This window comes from Palaemon carinicauda, chromosome 1 (assembly GCF_036898095.1).
Source record: "Palaemon carinicauda isolate YSFRI2023 chromosome 1, ASM3689809v2, whole genome shotgun sequence".
Taxonomy (NCBI): Eukaryota; Metazoa; Arthropoda; class Malacostraca; order Decapoda; family Palaemonidae; genus Palaemon; species Palaemon carinicauda.
Window position 1 is genome coordinate 174,207,149 of NC_090725.1, and position 10,000 is coordinate 174,217,148.

The window sequence follows — 10,000 nt, forward strand, 5'->3', positions numbered from 1 at the left end:
CCATGAATTGTGAAGTAAACGAAGCAACCGAGGCGACAGCAAAAAGGGCTTTGTTGCTTTCTTCAGTGGGAGTAGAGACTTTTTCCACGATCTGTAAGTTAACAGCACCGAAATTGCCGTCTGCAGTTCCTTTTGATGACCTAGTAAATCAACTTAAGTCTCATTTCATAACGAAACCAAGTCATCATAGAGCATTATGTGATTTCCTACAGAGGAAGAAGAAAAGTAGTGAGTCAGTGAAGGAATATTATGCAGAACTTAAATTATTAGCTCAACAGTGTGAATTTGATAATGAGTTTGACCGAAGGTTGAAGGAACAGTTATTGGTTGGTATTGATAATGAAGTATATTTTAAGGTTTTATTAGCTGATCCTTTTGAGTTAAATCCATCTCCTCTCGTGATTTACTTGCCAAGGTTACCAATTTAGAAACTGCCTATGTTACCGAGTGTAGTCCTACTTCAAGTTCTTTTACAGATAATAGGCCATCAGGTACCGTTAACAAGGTTAGGCATAAAGTAACTAGGCCTAGGCCTAATTCTAGTGCAGACTCTAAGGGGAGAGGTAAAAGTGATTATGGTAAAGCTCAAGGTAAATGCATTCATTGTGGGCATGATAACCATTTAGCTAATAATTGTAAATTTAAGAATGCTAAATGGTATTACTGTGGCAAGGAAGGCCATGTGAGTACAGTGTGTTCCAATAAAAGGGTTAGAAATAAATCTAGGAATGTTAATACAGTGCATGATGTAGACGAGTCTACTAGTAAGCATATTCCTGTTAATGAAAATTTTCATGATTCTTATGATTTATTGAAACTTTTTGATTTTGATGTGAATTCTATTGACTTTGTCGATGATTATGAGGAACCTTATAGAGAAATTTTAAGGTTAAATGGGTTTCCCCTAGAATTTGAATTAGACACTGGCAGTGGTGCATCCACTATTTCACGGCATGATGCTAATAAATTTAATTTAACACCATTACCAACAAGGAAACGCTTAGCTTATTATGATAAAGCGGAAATGCAGGTGTATGGTGAAATAAATTGTGATGTTTCTTTTAAAGGCCAAATGGTCAAGGGACAAAAGTTTTTTTGTTGTAGATAATGATTTAAATTTAGCAGGCAGGTCTTTGATGAAGAAATTGAAATACCAGTGGGTACAAGTTGATAATGTGAGTGATGATAAATTTAAAGATCCTCTTGTTACCCCAAGTAGTGCATCTAGGCTTAAGCTTGATTGTGTAAAAATGTTCAATGAGTATCAGGTGGTGGAAGGATCACCCATTACAAATTATGAATGTCAATTAATGTTAAAAGAAAATGCTGTGCCTAAGTATTTTAAAGCCAGATCTGTGCCTTATCATTATAAATGTAAAATTGAGAATAGTTTGAAAGAACTGGAAAGTAAAAATATAGTGAGCAAGGTCGAGCATGCAGGAGATTGGGCCAGTCCTATTGTTCCTGTAATGAAACCTAATGGTGAAATAAGGATTTGTGTAGATTTTAAGTATCTCAATACCCAAACAAGTGTTAATACCTTTCCATTACCGAGATTGGATGATATTTTGGCAAATGTAGGTTCTTGTCACTATATTTCAAAATTGGATTTGAAAAATGCATATTTACAGGTATCTGTGAGTGAAAATTCTCAACAATATTTAATTATGAATACTCATTTGGGATTATATAAGTTCCACCGATTGCCTTTTGGGTTGTCGTCAGCACCAGGTATATTTCAGAGGTTTATTTCTGAATTATTGGCAAATATTGAGGGTGTTCATGTATTTTTAGATGACATATTGATTGTCGGAGCTACCAAAGAGGAACATGACAGGAGTTTATGTAAGGTTTTATCAATTTTGCAACTGAGAAATGTTAAATTGAATAAAGATAAATGTATTATCGGTTCTAGGGAAGTACCTTATTTAGGATACATTTTAAGTTGTGAGGGAATTAAACCTGACCCAAAGAAAATAGAGGCAATTTTGGAAGCTCCAACCCCTCAGTCTGTCCAGTCTTTGAAATCATTTTTGGGGTTATGCCCTTACTACAATAGGTTTGTACCTCAGTTCAGTTCTATTTTATGTCCTTTATATAATTTGACACAAAAGAATGTTGAGTTTCATTGGTCAGCAGTTCATGAAGAAGCTTTTCAGAGTATTAAGGAAGCTTTGGGTAGAGCTGATATTTTGGATGATTTTAACCCCAATGCTACCATGATTTTAGAAGTTGATGCTAGCCCTGTAGGAGTGGGAGCTGTTCTTAAACAAGAATATAAGGGTAAAATTTCTACCATTTCGTTCAAAAGTAGAAAATTAGCTAATGCTGAGTGTAATTATTCTCAAATTGATAGAGAGGCTTTATCCATTATTTTTGGAGTCAAGAAGTTTTCTGATTTCCTTTTGGGTAGGAAGTTCGTTATTAGGACGGACCATAAACCCTTGACTCATCTATTTAACCCTAGTAAGAGTATTCCACAATTATCTAATGCTCGTATTCAAAGGTGGGCTTTATTCCTATCAGGTTTTGATTTTAAAATTGCGCACATTAAGGGAGTGCATAATACAGTGGCAGATGCTCTTAGTAGGCTACCATTATGTAGAGATGATACTGATTTTCATGTACCAGGAGAATATGTAAATTTGATTAATATTTTGGATAAGAATTCTTTTGATGTTACAATGGTAAAAGAATGTATAGAAAGAGACACTGTTTTATGCAGAGTAAGAGATTATGTAAGGTGGGGGTTCCCCAAGGAAAATGTGATGGAAAATTATATGTTAGCCTGCCATTCTATAAATTGAGAAATGATCTTTCTTTGCATGATAATGTATTACTGTATAGGAATCGTATTTTGGTTCCTGAAATGTTGAGAAAGCATGTTATGGAAATGCTTCATGAGGGCCACAAGGGTATTGTTGCTATGAAAGCCGAAGCAAGGTCTTTTGTATATTGGCCTAATATGGACCAGGATTTGGAACAAATAACTTTTAACTGTGCATTATGTATAACAAATCTCAAACATAAGGCCATTTCACCTTTATCTTGGCCGTCAGTAGATAGACCTTGGTCCCGCTTGCATGTAGATTATTGTGGGCCCATTGACAACATGCAATATTTGATTATTATTGATTCCTTTTCTAAATTTATTGATGTCTATGCTTGTAAGAATATAACTTCAGAGGATACCATACAATGTTTAAGGTCGTGTTTTGCTAATTATGGTATTCCTGACACAATTTTATCTGATAACACAACTTGTTTTATGGCTAGGGAGACTCAGAATTTCTTTCAGAAAAATGGTGTTAGACATTGTTCAGGAGCACCATATAATCCAAGTACAAATGGGCTTGCAGAACGGGCTGTCTGAATATTCAAAACTAATTTCAAAAAGTTTGATTGTAAATTGCCTGTAAAAACCAGAATGACAAAATTCTTGTATACCTATAGACGTACAGTACAGTCTTCTACTGGCTGCTCCCCAGCTGAATTATTATTTGGAAGGAAATTTAAGGGTCCACTAGATGTTATAATGCCTAAACAAGGAGATGAGTTTTACGTTCATGAGTCTAAATTCAGAGTTGGTAATGCAGTATATACCAGGAATTTTGGTAAAGGACCAGAGTGGTAGAAGCTAAGATTATCAAAGTTCTGGGTGAAAGGAATTATTTAGTTTCTGTAGATGTTAATGGTATTTTGACTTGGAAGCGTCACCTATCACAGTTATTTGAGAAAAATGTATAATACTAGAGTAACTGATGAATCATCACTATTAAAAGATACAATGATTCCTTCTGTTCCTGTAGTTTCTTCTCCCAATAATGTACAAGGATTCGAAGAAACAAATAACCCTATTCAGAACTCAAGTAGGATTTGTAATCCTAATGTAGAAGTAGTAGGATCAGAGAACAGTAATTGTGATACTGGTGCCATTGTAAGAAAATCTACCAGAGTAAGTAAAACACCTAGGAGACTCATTGAACAAATTTAATTTTTTTTTTTTTGTGTTAACATAAGGGGGGAGGAGTGTAATGTATTGAGAAACACTACTTTCTCATTCTACTATGTTGAACCTTTGAGTTGTTGATGTTGTCTCCCCCGCCATCCACGAACTGTGACGCCAGCAGAAGCATGGGTCTGCTTACTTGTATTGATATACCAGAATAAAGTACGTGAATTACCAACCTGTCTTCTTGGGACCTAAGTACTAATGGGACGAGGATGCAACAGTTCCCCACTGATTTTTTAGCTAAAAATCATCACTTACGAACAAAAGTGACACCCAGGGCATGCCTATAGCAGGTATGAACATGAAAATTGGCAGAAACAAGGCTTATCTATATGTGAATAAACCCTTAATTATCATTTGAATATACTTATTTGTATATGAGTTATTGACCCAGCCGCCTAGAATATCCGTTGCTTGCACCCCCCCCCAAAATGGTGATAATGATAAAAGGGAATGACTGGATTCGTTTGTGACAAGACTTCTAGATATCACCATGGGATTTAGCAGGAAAAGAGAAACTATGTTTCCCATCAATCCCTAAAATCTTTATTTGGATATGTTAATTATTCTGGGTAAAATGTACTCCACACCCAAAAATAACCATTCAACCCATCTCTAAATAAATGTTTGCTGTGGCTTTTCTATGAAAAATATTGAATTGAAAACTAGTAAATTCCTGAAAATTTCATTCAGATATATAAAGTATTCTGCGAGTAATATACGGCACCGCTGAAAATTGGCCTCCTGTGGATACCGCAAAATGGCCACCGTGACTTTTTATGGCAAGTATCAATACGAAAATTGATATGAATGTAGGTCATATAACATCCGTCAAACCCCGTGAAAATTATTAGGATATCTGTTAAACTTTATAAGTAGTTTTCTGCTACTCACTGACTTTTTAACTAAAAATCGTCACTTATGAACAAAAGTGACAGACAGGGCATGCCTATAGCAGGAATGAACATGAAAATTAGCAGAAACAAAGCTTTTATTATATATATATATATATATATATATATATATATATATATATATATATATATATATATATATATATATATATATATATGTAAATATCACCCACGAATGGCATTTAATACCGAATTCTATCTTGGGAATATATATCCATTTAGAATTCATCTTATGGTAACAGCTTCTGGCCGGGTGGAGATTCGAGCCCCCACCTGTTCGGATGGAAACTATGCCTGCGAAGACTATACCGACTGAGCTATCAAGAGAGATAAAAGTTTATGCCAAGTCCTCGTACATATTCCTGTCGAATTCAGGAATCTGTTCATAGACTTGAAATAAACCCATCTCCACCATGATAGATGAATCGTGAGTTTGCAACAGGTGGTTATTTCAAATTAATATATATCACAAGCGCAAGTGATTTCAATCAATGTAAATATCACCCACGAATGGCATTTAATACCGAATTCTATCTTGGGAATATATGTCCACTTGGAATTCATTATATGGTAACAACTTCTGGCTGGTTGGAGATTTGAACTCCCCCCCACCCTGTTCTGCTGGAAACCATGCCTGCGAAGACTCTACCGACTGAGCTATCAAGAGAGATAAAAGTTTATGACAAATCCCCGTACATATTCCTGTCGAATTCAGGAATCTGTTCATAGACTTGAAATAAACACATCTCCACCATGATACCTGAATCAGAGTTTGCAACACGTGGTTATTTTAAATGAATATATGTCACAAGCACACGTGATTTCAATCAATGTAAATATCACCTAGAATAGTATTTAATACCGAATTCTATCTTGGGAATATATATCCACTTGGTAACAGCTTCTAGCCGGGTGGAAATTCGAACCCCCACCTGTTCGGATGGAAACCATGCCTGCGAAGACTCTACTGAATGAGCTATCAAGAGAGATAAAAGTTTATAACAAGTCCCCGTACATATTCCTGTCGAATTCAGGAATCTGTTCATAGACTTGAAATGAACCCATCTCCACCATCATAGCTGAATCACGAGTTTGCAACACGTGGTTATTCTAAATGAATATATATCACTTCAGGTCCTTTGGCTTGCCCTTGAAGGAGGCGTAGAGGGGAGCAAGAGTGGCGGCAATGACTGGCAGAAAACGGTGATAATAGTTGATCATGAGCAAGAATTCCTGCAGAGCTTTGACGGTTGAGGACGCGGGGAAGTCCTGAACGACTGCTAACCTCTCAGGGAGGGGATGGACTCCTTTAGGAGTGATGTGGTGCCCTAAGAAAGACACTTCGTTGGCGCCAAAGGTACACTTGTCGTACTGGATTACAAGACCGTTTTGTTGCAGGCGGTCAAGTACAATGTGCAGGTGACAGAGGTGTTCCTCTTTTGAGGAGGAAAACACAAATATGTCGTCCACATAACATACACAGAAGGGGAATTCCCCTAAGATGCCATCCATGAGACGTTGAAACGTGGCCCCAGCATTATGAAGGCCAAAACAGGAGTAATTGAAGGCGTATGTACCAAACGGAGTGGTGATGGCGGTCTTGGGGATGTCTTCTGGGTTCATAGGCACCTGATAATACCCCTTCAGGAGGTCGAGTGTAGGGAAAACCTTCGCTTTGTGCAGGTAGGAGGTCATGTCGGCGATGTTTGGGAGGGGTTAGTGATCTGGTTCTGTTTGCATGTTCAGGCGTCTGTAATCCCCGCACGGACGGAGGGAGCCGTCTTTCTTAATAACGATGTGTGAGGGTGACGACCATGGGCTGGAGGCCTTTTGACAAAGGCCCATTTCCTCCATTTCGGCAAGCGTCTGTTTGGCGGCTGCCAATTGTTCCAGTGCCAGACGTCTGAATTTTGTGAAGACTGGGGGTCCCGTCGTCTTGATAGGGTAATAAATACCATGCTTGGCAGGAGCCGTGGGCATTTGGCGAAGTACTGAACGGAAAACTTCCGGGTGCGACGTGAGGAGGCGGGCGTAGGCATCCGTGGGTGCGCTGATGTGGAGAGCGAGGTTGGAGGGGGCGCGTTGAAGAGGTGTCGACGAGTACGAGTCTGCGTTGACCAATCGTCAGTGGGCGACATTGACCAGAAGGTGGAAATGAGAGAGGAAATCCGCACCGAGGATTGGCAATGTGACTTCAGCAACGAGAAACTTCCAATTAAATTTACTGTTTCCAGACGATAATGTGAGGTTCTCGTAACTGTAGGTGGGTATCGCAGATCCGTTGGCAGCTACCAAGTGGACATCGGCAGACGTAGATAGACTACGTTGTGTCCTGAAGAGTTTCCTTGGCAAAAGAGAACAACAAGCACCCATGTCTACCAAAAATTGCACGCCCGTTCCTGCATCATGTAAAAAGAAAAGATTAGAAACATGGAAGGTCACCACCACGAGCGATGGCCTACTTATACGTTTTTTGGCCACTGACAATCCTTGGCACATTTCTTTGTGGCTGCCCCGAATCTGGTGTGGTAGTAGCAGTAAGTGGCTGTAGAAGTCGTTGGTTGGGGCGTGAGTGAGTGGTGGGTGGTGGGTGGCTTTGTCACCGCTTCGGCACATCACGGGCTAGGCGTGTATGTCCTGCGGCATTCACGTCAGCTTCTGTTGACGTTGAATAGGCGTCCTCTTTTTCAGGAGTGGAGGCGTTTGATGGATATCTTGAAGTTGCTGTCCATAAGGGCGTCGGCTTTGGTCATCAAGTCCTTTATGGGTAAACTATCAACATTGGGTATGGCAGCGTGTACAGGTTCGGATATACGGCGTATCCAAAGGGCACGGAGTAGGATCACCTCACGAGGAGAGCCGTCTGCGGCAGGTTGCAGGCGAGTGTTACTGGTCATTTCCCTGAGGGCGAGCGAAGCCCTTTGATCCCACAACAGTTGTAGAGAGAGCTGAAAAAGCTTTGCTATACGGGCGGCTGGCGATGGCGAGTACTGCTGCAGAAGGTATGTTTTGAGGGCATCATAATCTATTGGGGTGTCTCCTTGTTCACAAAGCCAGTTGGGTATCTCCGGGAGGGTGTCCTCGGGTATTGCCGCGAGAACATAATCTGCTTTGGTGGTTCAGCAAGTCACACCCTTGATGCGAAACTGGACTTTTGCGCGCTGAAACCAAGAAAACGCCTCTCCGCTGGCGAATGATGAAAGTTTCAATGGGGGAGCCGCAGCGCCAACTTCCGTAGAGTCTTCCATAGTACCAACGACAGAGGGGCGAAGGGGGGAGGAAGGCGGGAGGAGCCAGTCGACTTCCGAGGTCACCAATGTGACGAGCCGAGAGAAGGTTGTGACTGAAAGACAGGATGAAAGCAACTGAGTAACTTTATTACAGACACTCGCCTTTATTTAAAAAAACTCAATGCAACAGGAAATTTCTTGTTCAACCGACACCGTACCGGTTAACAGTTAACGGTGAGAAAAACAGACACATTATTTTAAGTTCAATGCAACAGGAAATTTTCTGTTCAACTGATACCACACTGGTTAATAGTTAACGGTGAGAAAAAGATACATGTTATTTCAGGTTCTTTTTAGTGCGAGGGGAGAGCGAAAATACAAGCATAATATATACACAAACTGAAATGTCGTTACTATGTACAATTGTGTGACACACGGTTGGTACATGATAATAAAGGGGAATGACAAGGCTATGGGTTTGCTGAGATTCCCTCGCGAAAATTTTGCTGTTTCATATAAGGTCAGTCACTTCGTCCGTGACAAGATTTGCATTTTTGTATCATGGGTCTTTCGAAAAAAATGTAATCTACGAACTGTGATAGTTCAATGATTTCATCCATTGTTCAAGACATTTCTATCAACTATTCTTGTGAGTATCTAAGATGTGTTTAGTAGAGTAGTATTGAATGAAGCTAAAGTCAGGGTAATTGTTAAATAATTTATAGAATTAAAATCCCTGGTCTATGTACAAAAGTTAAGATTTTATGACAGTGCGTGAAACCTTCGACTTGTCCTAAAATTAAAGTGCTACATTTCATTTATTTTTGTGTGTGTATGTGTTTGGAAGATACATGTCTTTTCTAACCAGTACAGACTATGATTCATGTGTCAGCACCGCGGTGCAGTAGTGGTGTTGAAAAAAATGCTTAGCGGCCAAACTGTATATGCAACACTTCACTTGTTTTCGTGCACTAGTTGCCTAGTTGTAGTTCATCTTCATTGAGAGAGGATGTATGCCGATGATTTATTCTACTAGGAGACTCTACTGTTATTATTATTGAAATAAATAAAATTATTATTATCATTAAAAATATTACTTTTATTATGATTAAAATAGAATGATATGATGATCCTTCTCCATTCAATGAGAGATAGCGAGTTAGCCATTGTAGCTGGATAGCAGAGCGTACGTTGTTCCTAATTGAGCGCTGAAGCAGCAATGAGCAACAGAAATCAGACCGGCCCATCAACACGTTGGTGGTGAGGTTCCGTGTTGAAAAAGTTGTTTTTCAACGCATCCATTCAATAATGCGCGCATCATGAATCATGGTGTGTACTTGGCTTTAAGCCCAGTACTGACTATGATTCATGTATCAGCCTCGTGGTACAGTAGTGATGTTGAAAAAAAAAAAAAAAGACTAGCATCCAAACTGTAAATGAAACACCTCCCATATTTTCGTGCGCTAGTTGCCTAGTTGTAGTTCAGCTTTCATTGAGAGACAATGTATGCCGATGATTTATTCTACCAGGAGACTCTACTGTTATTATTAGTAAGACAATTATTGAAGTCAATGATATTATTATATCATTAAAAGTATTACTATGATTATGATAAAAATAAAATGAAGTGTTGATCCTTGTCCATTCAATGGGAGACAGCGAGTTAGCCGTTTTAGCTGGAGAGCAGGACGCTGACCCAACACTGAGCACAAAAAGTCTGTAACAGAAATCGGGCCGGCCCATCAACACGTTGGTGGTGTGGTTTCGTGTTGAAAAAGTCGCTTTTCTCACCTCTTGTGTTGATTTGCCTTAGTGTATTAGACCTTTTTAGTCGTTTGAAATAT